Genomic DNA, 14,286 nt, shown 5'->3' on the forward strand with positions numbered 1-14,286 from the left:
GGCAACTTTTAATTTCAACTTTAGATATGGCATGTAAGACCACAAGATCAAAAGATATTTGATACTTTCTACATATATTTAGCTTAAACTAAAAGATTCAAAACTTTTCTTTGCATTCTTAAACTCCATTTCATCTTAAAACAAGACAAACTAACTAAAACAGAGGAAGTACGAAATTAAGATTACTAATCGACAATAGAGACTATAAGTGCAGAGAAGTTAAAATCATTTCCAGATTTACTTCTAGATTACTAATAACATTCTGCATTATTCAGAATGAAGATGGTGGATGGGGTTTGCACATTGAAGGTCACAGTACTATGTTTTGTACAGCTCTGAGTTACATATGCATGAGGATCCTTGGAGAAGGACCAGAAGGTGGAGAAAACAATGCATGTGGTAGAGCAAGGAAATGGATTCTTGATCAAGGTAGTGTCACAGCAACTCCTTCTTGGGAGAAAACATGGCTCTCGATATGATTAGCTACCCTAATAACTTTTAGAAGACTATAAATTGTTGAAATTTAAGTTATATTCATTGGCAGTGTACAAAATTTTTTACACTATCAATGTATATTGATTTGTTGGAGTATTCAAACTACAAAGTGCTGATGTGCGGCTTATATAGCCTTGGGTTCTTCCATAAGTAGCTTTTGATAGGGTGTTGTTCTCCCTATCTTTTTTAGGTTGTTACCACTTACTCAGAGTAGTGTTATCTGTTATCTTGTATACATTCGGGTACAAAAATCTGTATACATGCAACACAATCTTCAACTCTAGTTCAAGTCTAAGACAAGAACACTTATGAACTTACCTAACACCTTCAACACTAGATTATGAATAATCTATCTAATAAGTGTGTTAATTTTTAGAAAAGAGATGAAATAGAATTTTAAGGCCAAGTCTCCCAACTTCACAGAGCGTCCCTAAGAAATAATTCCCCTTACTGTACCCGAGGTTAAGGAATCTTTCTCCTAGGATAAAATGGCATTCAATCCGAACAATAGCTGTACCTCAAATTGTTGGATTCAACGAACTCACTCAACAGTTTGATTGATCACGCAGAATGTTTTTTAAGATAAGAAGAGAGTTTTGCATTTCAAAAAATTCATATCTAAACCTATGGATGAAAGCAGGTTTACATAGCCTTCATATGCCTCTTCTAAGAAGTGGAAACAGTTCACTTAAAAGGTGTGACGTTTCCTGAAAAATCATGTCTGTTCGTACAAAGATTGCATCTTTTTCGAATAGGCAAACCATTTCATGAATCGGTGTGTCATTTCGCTGAAGGATTGCATCCTTCTGAAGCATCAGTTCAAAATAGTGCATCCTTCTGAAGCATCAGTTCGAAACACTGCATGCATGCATATAATTGGAGGATCAAAACATAGAAAAAATTTCCTGTATTTTTATTTTCCCTTCGGATTAAATTTTTGTCCAAAAAGATAGATCTCATCGATCGACCATTTTCCAAATCCAAATCTAAATCCAAATCCAAAGCCGAAGTCGATCCGAGTGAGCAACGACGACGAAGACGCGAGACATCTCTTATATCTTACCTCACTTACCAAGTGTAATGAGTGTTTCTTAAAATAAACACTTGAAAGTCACATTCTTCCACCAATGTGAGAGAAATAGTAGACTTTCCATTTTAGAGTACACTTTCCATTTTAGTATTTTCTTCTCTATTTTTCCTTCCACTTGATTTTCTCCATTTTTCATTCACACTTTATCTATACTTTGAACCCAAAAATCCCACACATAAATGGGGAATGACTATTACTCGTAAAATTTTATGGAAAAGTATGTGATCATCAAGCAAAGACTGATCGTATCTGGATAAGTGGGTTTCCTTTGAACTTTCCGTAGTGAACATGGATCGGATGCACTCGGTCAATCAATAGATTTGATATCTTTGAACCGTTGATATTTAATGTACACCTAGACAATACATGTCACACAATCAACCTTTTACCATTTATAGTTCTCACGGTTTTTTCTTTTTAGCCATGAACACGCCCTGGTTTCATGAGAGCTTAGTGAATAGGACTTTACTAACATTCTCCTTGAAGCAACTTTCACTTCTCTCTCAAATAGGTGATTTCTAATTGTTCAATCCTATAGATTAAACTATTTGGTCAAACCTACCAAATTTAGATAATCATTAAAAGACTTTTCGCCTTAAGTCTTATCTTTGTTCACTAAACATTGTCTACATAATGAGAATGGGTTGGGTATATTGACAATGTTGAACCTATCAGTCACAACTTTGTTTGATATTCTTTAACCTAGCTCTTGGGATCTCCAGTCTGCTAGGTAGAGTTACCAGCATGCTGACTTGTCCTAGGCCTTAAATCTAGTCCCTTGGATGTCCTTTTCACTCCTTCCCTAGATAGGTCTTTTGTAAGTAGATTTGACACATTATATTTTGACTTCACATAGTCAACAGTGACAATTCCACTAGAGATAAGTTCCCTAACGGTATTATATCTTCATCTTATGTGACGAGATTTACCATTGTACATTATGCTTCCTGCCCTACAAATTTCTGTTTGGCTATCACAGTGTATACATACTGGTGCCACTAGTTTAATCCAATAAGGAATATCTTCCAAGAAATTCCAGAGCCATTCTGCTCTTTTACCAGATTTATCCAATTCGATAAATTCAGATTCCATTATAGAGCGAGCAATACAAGTCTATTTGGATGATTTCCAAGAGACTGCTCCTCTACCAATAGTAAATACATATCCACTTGCAGATTTTAATTAGTTCGATCTGGTGATCCAATTTGCATCACTATATCCTTCTAGTACCGCGGGATATTTATTATAATGCAAGGCATAGTCTTGAGTGTATTTAAGATACCCCAAAACTCTTTTCATTGCCATCCAATGAGTTTTGTTGGGATTACATGTGTACCGACTCACTTTACTAATAGCGCATGCTATATCTGGTTGTGTACAGTTCATTATATGCATTAAACATCTCAATACTCTTGCGTACTCCAATTGTGAGTCACTTTCACCTTTATTCTTTCTTAGTGCAAAGCTCACATCAAATGGAGTCTTGGAAATACCAAATTCCATATACTTGAATTTGTCAAGTACCTTTTCGATGTAATGATACTGTGACAATGCCAACTCTTATGGAGTTCTATTGATTCTTATCCCTAAGATCACATCGCAACTCTAAGGTCTTTCATATTGAACTTGCTCTTGAGCATTCGTTTCATTACATTTATGTCTGAAATGTCTCTACTGATGATCAAAATATCATCCACATATAAACAAACAATGAATTGGTAATTTGGAGTGTCTTTAATATAAACACATTTATCACATTTATTAATTTTGAATCCGTTTGCCAACATGGTTTGGTCAAACTTTGCATGCCATTGCTTAGGCGCTTCTTTTAGTCCATAAAGTGACTTAACAAGCTTACACACCTTATTTTGTTTTCCTGGAATCACAAAACCCTCAGGCTATTCTATGTAAATTTCTTCATCTAATTCTCAATTTAGGAATGCGGTTTTCACATTCATTTGATGGATTTCAAGACCATATACCATTGCTAAGACAATTAACATTCTAATTGACGTTAACCTTGTCACCAACGAGTATATATCAAAGTAATCAAGGCCTACTTTTTGTTTGAAGCCTTTTACTACAAGTCTTGCCTTGTATTTGTCAATAGTACCATCTACTTTCATTTTCATTTTGAAGATCCATTTAGAACCTAAAGGTTTATTTTATGGAGGAAGATCAACCAATTTCCAAGTATGGTTGCTTAAGATTGAATCAATCTCACTATTGACTACCTCTTCCCAAAAGGATAAGTCTAATGATGACATCGCTTCTTTAAATGTTTGAGGCTCATTTTCTAAGAGAAATGTTACAAAATCCGAACCAAACGAAGTTGAAGTTCTTTGACGTGTACTACATCTTGGATTTGCTTCATTATGTACATTTTCACTTGGTTCATCTCAAGGTCGTTTAGACCCCTCACTAGACTGTTCATGTCTAGTTTTATACGAATAAATATTTTCAAAGAATTCAGCATTATCTGATTCTATTACCATATTTTCATTAATATCCAAATGTTTCGATTTATGAACCAAAAACTGACATGTTTTACTACTTTTAGCATATCATATGAACACACAGTCCACTATCTTCGGTCCTATCTTGACCCTTTTAGGTACAAGAACTTGGACTTTTGCTAGACACCCCTTCACTTTGAAATATTTCAAGTTGGGTTTCCTTCCTTTCCATTTTTAATAAGGAATTGATTGCGTCTTACTATAGGGAACTCTATTGAGTATACGGTTGGCTGTAAGTATAGCCTCCACCACAAGGTTTGTGGTAAACCTAAGCTTATAAGTAAGGCATTCATCATTTTCTTTAAAGTTTGGTTTTTTCTTTCCGCAATTCCATTAGATTGAGGTGATTACGGGGTCGTAGTTTGATGGATTGTTCCATTCTCTACATATATTTCAGCAAATGGAGATTCATATTCTCCGCCCCTATCACTTCTTATCATTTTTATCTTTTTCTTTAACTGATTTTTAGCTTCAGTTTTGTATTGCCTAAACGCATCTATTGCTTCATTCTTACTACTTAGCAAGTTGACATAACAATATCTAGTGAAATCGTCAATAAAATTTATAAAATACTCTTTCCCACCATGTGATGGTGTTGACTTCATATCACAAATGTCTGTGTATATTAAGTCTAAGGGATGGATTGGACAGTGTTTAAAAAGAACCCGACAAGGATGAATCTATCACAAGAAAATGGACTTAGTTGCTTTCTTGGATGGTTAAAACCTGAATTGAACATTGTTGTGAAGATCACTAATCCTGCATCACTTTCTCAGGTCTATAAACTACAAGAATATAGGAGGCATACTTGGCTGCTGTTATACAGCCAGTAACACACATGAATTTCAAGAAGTGTCGTGAGTTAGAAGAATTATATAACAAGCCTATATTGTTGTAGACACGTAACATTTATTGGATCAAATTCACATAAAATTTGAATTTGATCCATATTTTATCAAATCTAAAATTATTTTGGGCTTAAAAAAATAATAAGCCCATTTTATTCCTCATCAAGGTCCATATCACCTTGAAGCCCAAAATCATCAAGTGAAGTGGAATCCCAGTCAAGTCGAACACCAACGAGATGATTCCACATGTACAAATGATGTGAAAATATCATTTAAATTCAAGAACCAGTCAAAAGGCGCCAAGTGTCAAAGTGACATATTCTGGTCAATCACAAGCAACCAGGTCTACTCCCTACAACTATAAATAAGGGGTAACATAACATTCTAAAGGGGGATTTAGAAAGAGGACTTTGACAAGCATTGGCAACATCGACATTGACTATCAAGTTCTTGTAAGGAGCAATCAATGGAATTCTTTTCAAAGATATTCCAAAGCGACAAAACATTTTCCGACATTCCCGGTGATTGAAATACATCTCTAGGAGTTCAAATCATCCAATGATTCAATAAATATGCTACTGAAGGTCCTCGGGTTATTTCTAAGTTTAGGAGAGAAGAATCAAGAGAGTTACGAAATTGTACTCACAAGATTCATTTAAATAAAATTACTCTTTTTTGTTTATTTTATTTTTGCTTATAGTCAAATTTCGGCTACGAAAATTTGTTGTGAACAAATTTTGGCATGCCTAGTGGGACCAGTTTTGCTCTTCATCTCTTTCTTCTACAAATTTAAAAATCACAAATTCAACTACTGCAATGGACTTCTAAAAAATTAATGACATTTCATGCAAGAAGTCTACTACTGTCATATCTACTGAGATCAAACTTGTTAGCCCTATATATCGACACAATATCAACGGTTATGCTTTGGATGAATCTCAATATTTCACCTTTTTAAAGGTAAAGAAAAGGAGAAAATCTCAAATTTTGGCTGTAACTACAACTCCTAGGGAAAACTTTTCATCTATGTTATCAGATGAACTATCTGAAACTGTCTGCAACTTTTGAGAATCGAAGGACTTAACGAATTCTCCAACTTCGACGAAAGTCAACACCTTCATGGTTGATGCAGTTGACTTAGATGAGAAGTTTACAATAATAGAGAAAACCATTAAAGCCTTGCAGAAGTTTGTTGATGATTAAGATCATCAAATCACCTAACTTATGAGCAAGTTAGAGCTATAAATTTTGGAGAGTCAAATTATAATCTAATACCACAAGAAAAAGTTGATGGTGAATCTCTCATCAAGTCAAGTGATAATCAATGTGTTGATCGATCTTCTTTAGTGGCCACTCTAACAGTTCAACAATTGCAAGATATGATTGAAAACACCATCAAGGCAAAATATGATGGACCATCACAAAATTTTATAGGATACTCAAAGCCGTATTCTAAGCGAATTGAGGGCTTACCGATGCCGATTGGATATCGACCGCCAAAGTTTTAACAATTTGATGGAAAAAGAAATCCAAGGAAACACATAGCTCATTTCGTTGAAACTTGTAGCAATGTTGACACATATGGTGATATTATGGTCAAGCAGTTTGTTCTCGCTTTGAAAGGTAACACCTTTGATTAGTACACAAACATGGAGTCTGAATCAATTAATTATTGGGAAAAACTAGAAAGTTAATTCCTAAATCATTTCTACAACACCCATCGTACAGCCAGCATGATGGAGTTGAAAAACACAAGAAAAAGTAAAGATGAGCCTATAGTAGACTACATAAATCGCTGGCAAACATTGAGCTTCGATTTTAAGGATCAACTTTCTGAAAGTTCTGTGATTGAATTTTGCATTCAAAGGATGCATTGAGGGTCTTGTGTATATCCTTCAAGGAACTAAGCCTCAAACTTTTGAAGAATTAGCTATGCGTGCTCATGACATGGAGCTAAGTATTGCAAGTCATAGAACAACATCACCTATTTTTTATCCTAGGAAAGAAGTCAATAAATTTAAAGAGTCTACAAAAGATTAAATTGGGGAATCTATAACGACAATTGTGAGTTTTATGAAGGCCTCCACAAGAAAAAAGCTAAAAGAGGAAGCTCCCAAGCAGCATATGCGAGAGGTGAAAAATCAACCAATCTTGAAGGAGTTACAAGCAAGGGTATATCCTTTTCCTGACTCCGATGTTCCTGGGATTCTTGATGAGTTTCTAGCCAAAGAAGTCATTGAACTCCCTAAGTCAAAGCAACCTGAAGAATCAAACAAAGTTGATGATCCTAAGTACTACAAATTCACCGCGTTGTTAGTCATCACACCACAAAAAGGTTCAATTTCTAAAGATCGGCAACCCATGCGCTCTGTGGAATAACTAAAAGTTAAAGAGATCATCATGGTACAATTTGGGAGCTTTGACCTAATTAGGGTTCCAACCTTGAATAAAACAACAAGCAAATCCATGGTAAACGACTTCTCCAACAGCAAGAAAAATGATACTTGGACTTTGGTTACTTGCGGAAGAAAAAAATTTAAAAGGACTTCTAAACTCTAACTTCCAAAAAATGACACAAGATCAAATGCAAATATGCTTCAACCAACGGGGACAATAAATATCAAATTGAAGTGTAACAATACTTCATTTCAAATGGTTGGGAGGAAAGTTATATTAAAAAAATTCTTCCCCAAAATGCTCCTCGATGCATGAGCCTAAACTGCAAGTCAAGCTACTCCTAGATGCACGAACCTAAACTACAAGTCAAGTTTCTCTTCGACACACGAGCCTAAACTACAAGTCAAAATGCTCTTCGACATGCGATCCTAAACTATATGTAAAAATACTCCTCAACGCATGATCTTAAACTGTAAGTCAAAATGTTTCTCGACGCACGAGCCTAAACTATAAGTCAAAATGCTCCTCGATGTACGAGCCTAAACTGCAAGTCAAAATGCTCCTCGACACAGGAGGTTAAATTGCAAGTCAAAATGCTCCTTGACGCACGAGCCTAAATTGCAAGTCAAAATATTTCTTCACGCACGAGCTTAAATTACAAGTCAAATCACTCCTGGATCGCATGATTCTAAACTGTGAACTACTCCACAAAATAAAAAAATTAAACAATAAAAAAAAAGAAAAGGAAAAAAGAAACAAAGGAGAAAAGGGAAAAAAAGTATGAAGCTTGACTATGCAGTCAGAGTCCTTTACAAATGTCATCCTGAAATCAAAAGGATTCTTCATTATCTCCCAAGCAGTGAAGTCTTCTCGATAGGGGAAAGACTTGTAGTATTGTGAATATTGGAAAAGTCTGAACTTCAAATTATTGTAGAAGTAATGCGGCCCAAAGTTTAAGGTAGAAGTTGAAATTCATGAAGTATTCAAATCTGATGAGAAACACAGTATCATAAGATTCAGGCTGCAACTTCAGAAAAGAACCTGAGAAAATATAGAAGTTTCCTGATGGTGGTTTCCACATGTGATGAAGATATTCAAGTACAATTTACAATGCAAAAATTTTCCCCTGATTTCGATACTCATACGTCAAAATATGAAATTCGTCGAGACGCTGCGCAATGCTGATGAAACTAGCAAACCAAAATTAGAAGACTAGTTTTGAAGTAATAACTGGAAGGGATTCAGGTGTAGATTGATACAGGAATAATCACGGATATGGACTTAGGAGAGTGCGTGTTGGACCTGAGCCTTGGCCTGTGCAATTAAAGTGTAAAAGAGGGCCAAAATGCACCCAAATCAGCCAATAAATTACACTAGATGGGTGCCCACTCTTTGAAGGGCCTTTTGGTCATTTTAAATTATATTTTGTTATAGCTATAAAAGGAACATTGTAGGGTTTTTATTTTAGTTTTTGGATGATATTTTGGAGTATTATAAGACTTGTAACAAGCTTTCTCTCTAGTGAGAAGAGTGACCACCGAAACTAGGATACACCAATAGGTTGGATTCTCTTTTATTATTGCTTTCTTGGAAATGTTGATGCTAGAGAGATGAAATCCGATCTTGTGTAATGTAAGAGATAGATTTATTGTTGTGTGTTGTGTTAAGGGTCCAAGAGTGTCCATTCTTTGGTTCTTAAGATTATACCTTCATGTGGTCTATCTATCTATCATTTTACCTTCTTGTAATCTTGTTTAGTGTTTGTGTTGTAATCTTGTGTTCTTGTTGTTATTGTTAGATCCGAATCTTGTGTCTTCATGCTCATCATCTTATGTTGTTAATCTAGTTTTTTTTCTGCTGATTTGGTGTAATAAACACCTTGTTATCTTTTTGTTATAGTGTTCTAAGGAAGCCGAGACTTGGTCTCCAAAAGGGTTTACAGATTTCTTCCATTTTGTGGACTATTTTTTGGACTAATTTTGGTGATCCCTTGTTTGTTCCGTATCATTTGGTATCAAAGCCGCCTATCATGTTTCTCGCCCACCGTGCCTAGGATGGTGACGTCGGTATGGCAAGTGTTCGGTCGGGGCTAGCAAAGTTTAGAGCACAACCATCGAGGCACCTGGGCACCTAACTCGAAAAGGGCTACCTGAGAAAGAGCTACCTACATAAGTAGAGTGAAATCTACCCAGAGTGGAGACGTAGAGGATGATGGATGCAGAGTGTCGTGGTTTGTTATTATCCATTGTAAAGTCCCACATCAGTACGACAAAGTATTGGTATGGGATATTTATAACCTTGGGCTCTCCCACCTTAATAGAAATCTTTTAGGGTGTGGTTCTCCTAAGGTTGTAACTTTGGTATCAAATCCATGTTTTGTTTTGTGCTTACAATACCAATCTTAGGCTTTCTTACTCAGAAAATAAAAAAATAAAAAAAGGAAAGAAAGACGTGTTCTTGAGCTTGAGATCTTAGTCGAGAAGTTGAACTTGTTGTTGTTGTATCTTGGCCGAATGTTGTGTGTCTAGGTATAGGATTTATTTTTCTTGTGTTTTTATTTCAATTGTTAGTATTCTTTTCCATTAACATTTTGAGTCGATGTAGATTTGAGATTTAAAAAAATTGATGTTGTTGTTGTGAACAAGACCATGGCCATGTGTTGAAGTTGTTGTTCTTGGACGTGTGGAATTGTTGTTATAGTCTTGGTTGGATTTTTTTTTTTTTCTCTTGATAAAGTTGTTGTTGAGTTCTTGACATTCATCACAACCTTCACCCTTGCTAAAACCGAAATACAACACCAAAAAGAACCTTGGTTGTGTGTTAATACTAAATTTACCGTGATGTGTGTTGATGTTTACTGTGGGATGGAAATTGTTATGGTGTTGATGATGTGTTCTTGAAGTTTATTGTGGTGTTCATCTTGTTCTTTATCACACCTTACAACTTAAGACAACCAAAGTGTAACATAGATTCAAAAAGGTGAACCTACAAGTTGTAAAGTTGTTTGTTAGAAGACTTGAGCCATCACTTTCTTGACTTAACATCTACTTTTCAACCATTTTTCTTGTTTCAAGGGTCCTTGTTTTGTGGGAATTGTACAAAGTCAAGTCTTGCCTTTTGAATATTAGACTTAAAGGAGATTTAAGACATATTTTCCCTCCAAAACCAATTGTTTTCATTACATAGTAACTAAAGTTTCTTAACTTCAACTAGTGACTAATTGTGGGGCCGTGACCAATGGTATGCTGCTATGTCACCCAAGTTACTGTTCACACAAAAATTTTAAGCTCAAAATTTGATCTTCTAGTTTCATTGTGTTGTTTCTTTAGTTTGGTTTATTGATTCCATTACTAACTTACAAGCTAGTTTTAGATTATATAAGTTAGTTTTGAAACCGTCCTTCGTGTATACGTTCCTTTGTGTGTCTTATTCTTTTGAGTCGTTGTAATACTTGGTCCACCTCTTACTGCCTCACGGAGTACAAGAAAGGTTACGATACTTGTGAGATCAAAGTGAGAAAAAAATTCGAGAGCCAAAACAATAGAGAGGGAGTGTGAGGACCATTCTTGTACAACTAACTTGTTTGTTGTTTTGTAGGTAACTTCTTGGCCATAATGGAAACCATATTGGCCCTCCTTGATGCTTTGTCCCAAGAACTTGCTAGGGAAAATATGGGTATTAAAAAATTGACTCGGATGTGGTAAATATGCGTGAGAGGTTTGATTGAATGGAGAGTCAAAGGAACTCTCGTACTTTTACTCCCGAAACTTTACTTCCAATGACCAATCCTCCAATACAACCACATAATACCACAAGCCAAGCTCCAAATATCCCTCAAAATCGAGAACAAGATAGACCACTTCCCCCACAAGTTGATCAAGTCCAACTAGGAGCACTTGGAAGCAAATTTTCTCCCATCCAAGCTCCACAACCAAAGCTCCACGTTACCAAATTGAGCCTCTCAATCAAAACTTCCCTTTCCAAAAACCGAACATCCAAGAAGAGAAAAATGGTAGAGATAGACATGAAGGATATGGAGTCTACGATGATGCTTATATGATAGAATGAGACTTGAGTCGGATGAGATTGAAGGCCAATCTCAAGAGGGAGAGGAAACCGAGGGTCAAAATGAAGATGTTGGATCCGAGACTTATTGTCATTATGCTCTCGTGTTTGGCTAGCTTGTGAACTATTTTTGTGCATTTTTTCTGGGTTGTTTTTAGCTCCTTTTTTGATACACCCCTTGTTATTATTGAGCTCTTTGGATCTTCATGTTTTGCGAGTAGGTTTCCTTTGAAGTGACCAAGTGAATGAGGTGAAGCCGTGAATTTGTGGACAAATTCCTCTCAAGATGGAGAGGATGATATGGGAATAGTCACGAAAATGGACTTAGGATAGTGCGTACTGGATCCGAGCCTTGGCACGTGAAGTTGAAGTGTAAAAGATAGCCAAAATGCACCCAAATCATCCCATAAATTACACTAGATGGGTGCCCACTCTTTGAAGGGCTTCGTGGTCATTTTAACTTATATTTTGTTATAGATATAAAAGGAACATTTTAGGGTTTTTAGTTTAGTTTTGGGATGATATTTGGTAGTCTTGTAAGACTTGTAACAAGCTCTCTCTCTAGTGAGAAGAGAGACCACCGAAACTAGGATACAACAATAGGGTGGATTCTCTTTTGTTGTTGCTTGCTTGGAAACGTTGATGCTAGAGAAGTGGAATCCAATCTTGTGTCACGTAAGAGATAGATTTGTTGTTGTGTGTAGTGTTAAGGGTAGAAGAGTGTCCATTCTTGGCTCCTTAAGATTACACCTTCATGTCGTCTATCTATCTATCATTTTACCTTCTTGTAATCTTATTTAGTGTTTGTGTTGTAATCTTGTGTTCTTGTTGTTATTATTAGATCCGAATCTTGTGTCTTCTTGTTCATCATCTTATTTTATTAATCTATTTTTTTTCCGCTTATTTTTTTTAATAAACACCTTGTTATCTTCTTGTTATTTTGTTCTTAGGAAGCCGAGACTTGGTCTCCAAAAGGGTTCACGGTTATCTTCCATTTTGTGGACAGTTTTTTGGACTAATTTTGGTGTTCCCTTGTTTTTTCCATATCATATATCAATTGTGTTTCCATGTGAGATGTATCTCTACGAATATACTTTCCAACTCAAAAAATAAAACCTGATTCCGATACTTTTACGTTGGGATATGGAATTTATCGTGACGTTGCGCAAAGCTGATAAAACTAGCAAACCAAGATTAGATGACCACTTTTGGGGGAAAATATGAGATTATTCGGATGAAATATGATTTTGATTTCCTTGAGATACGTATCTCTATGAGTCTAGTTTACAACGCAAAAAATGGCTCTCAATTTTGATGTTCCTAAGTCAAGATATGAGAATTTTCGTGAGACTGCACAAAACAAATAAAAAGTGACGAAATAGAATTGAAAGTCTGACTTTGGAAGGATATCTGGTCGGATCTGGGGAGAATATGAGCATGGTTTTGTCGTAGAACATAGCTTCATGAGTCTTATTTTCAAAACTAGAAGCCGTTCGTGATTTGACCACTGCAAGCTCACGATATGACCATTTTAGTGAGGGTACACAAAGCTGTAAAATCAACATGCTAGACTTGGAGATGAACTTCAAAAAGTGATTTCTGTCAGTACAGATGGAGTTTGACATTGATTTTTGGATATGACATAGCAATACAAGTCTAGTCTCTTCAAAACTAAGCCGCTCATCATTTGGACGCTCATACGTCAAGAAAAGGATATTTTGGTGAAACAGCTCAAATCTGTGAAAAGACCATCCAGATATGAATACAAACTTCAAAAATTGATTCCCGTCAATCCTGAAGGATTTTACCATTGATTTTTGGATATGTCAGAGTAACGTGATTCTAGTTTCTTCAGAACTAAACCGTTCAACATTTGGACATTCCTTCAGCCAGATATGATTTTTACTCTGCGAGTGTTTGAAGTTGAAAATCAGGAAAGACACTCCACGTACCTCTTCCATCGATGTTGCAAGGAGGTTGTATACTTGGCATGGCGTCTACCAATGCTGCCAAAAAGGTTGATGTGCACCAACAGTGTTTTTCAAATATATGGTAACACAGAGGCCAAGGGATGTCTTTGCAAGGGCTACGGATTTCAAAAGATTGTGGTGATATGATTTCATAGCATCTCCTTATATAAAGACTCCTACGAACAATTTTCATTTCGTGTACAAGGAATGTTGTGGTGAAATTAGAAGATGAGAATCCCTGAGAATTTCAAATTTCCAATTAGTTTAAAAATTAACATATTAAGGAAATTTCTTTGGAGGTAACTTTAATTCTTTTTTGAAATCAAAAGCAAAGTTAATTTTTTTTTATATGGTACATGAAACCAGAAAGGAAGTTGATATTTTTCTTTGGTACATGAAACCAAAAGGAAAGTTAATATTTTTCGGTGGTACAAAAAAATCAAGTTAACTTTTTTACTTCATACGTTCAATATTTCAAGTGAGGGGGTTGTATTGATCCTTTTAATTCAATACATTGAGAGGGTCACATTGTTGTGCAAGTAAGAATTACTTAAATAAATATTAAGGCGGTGATTTCTCATTTTCATACTTATCCAAAAATAGTCAAAAAATAATAAAGTTGGTCATTTTTTTTAATAATCTTGAAATAATATCGAGTTTGTACTCGATTGTGAAGAAAATGAGGATCACCACAAAAATATCGTTGGTTGCTTTGATGAAGACTTGCACGACATGAAAGTTCATGGAGGAAACTTTAGTTAGACCACTCGTAAGTATTGGTCTAAATAGGATGCACCACTGAGAAACAAATACATTTGAAGTGACGAGAATGAAAACACATTCACGAGTACTTCAAATTCTTGCTTCCAAGTTTCGGCAAGTCTACACGTCGACCAACCTTGAAG

General features: G+C 35.6%; 1 pseudogene; it reads left to right on the forward strand.

Annotated features, from left to right (window-relative positions):
* Nucleotides 1-14,286, forward strand: part of LOC107841183 — a 64,968-nt pseudogene that overhangs the window by 19,312 nt on the left and 31,370 nt on the right.

The sequence above is a fragment of the Capsicum annuum genome, chromosome 9 (genome assembly GCF_002878395.1).
Source record: "Capsicum annuum cultivar UCD-10X-F1 chromosome 9, UCD10Xv1.1, whole genome shotgun sequence".
Classification (NCBI taxonomy): Eukaryota; Viridiplantae; Streptophyta; class Magnoliopsida; order Solanales; family Solanaceae; genus Capsicum; species Capsicum annuum.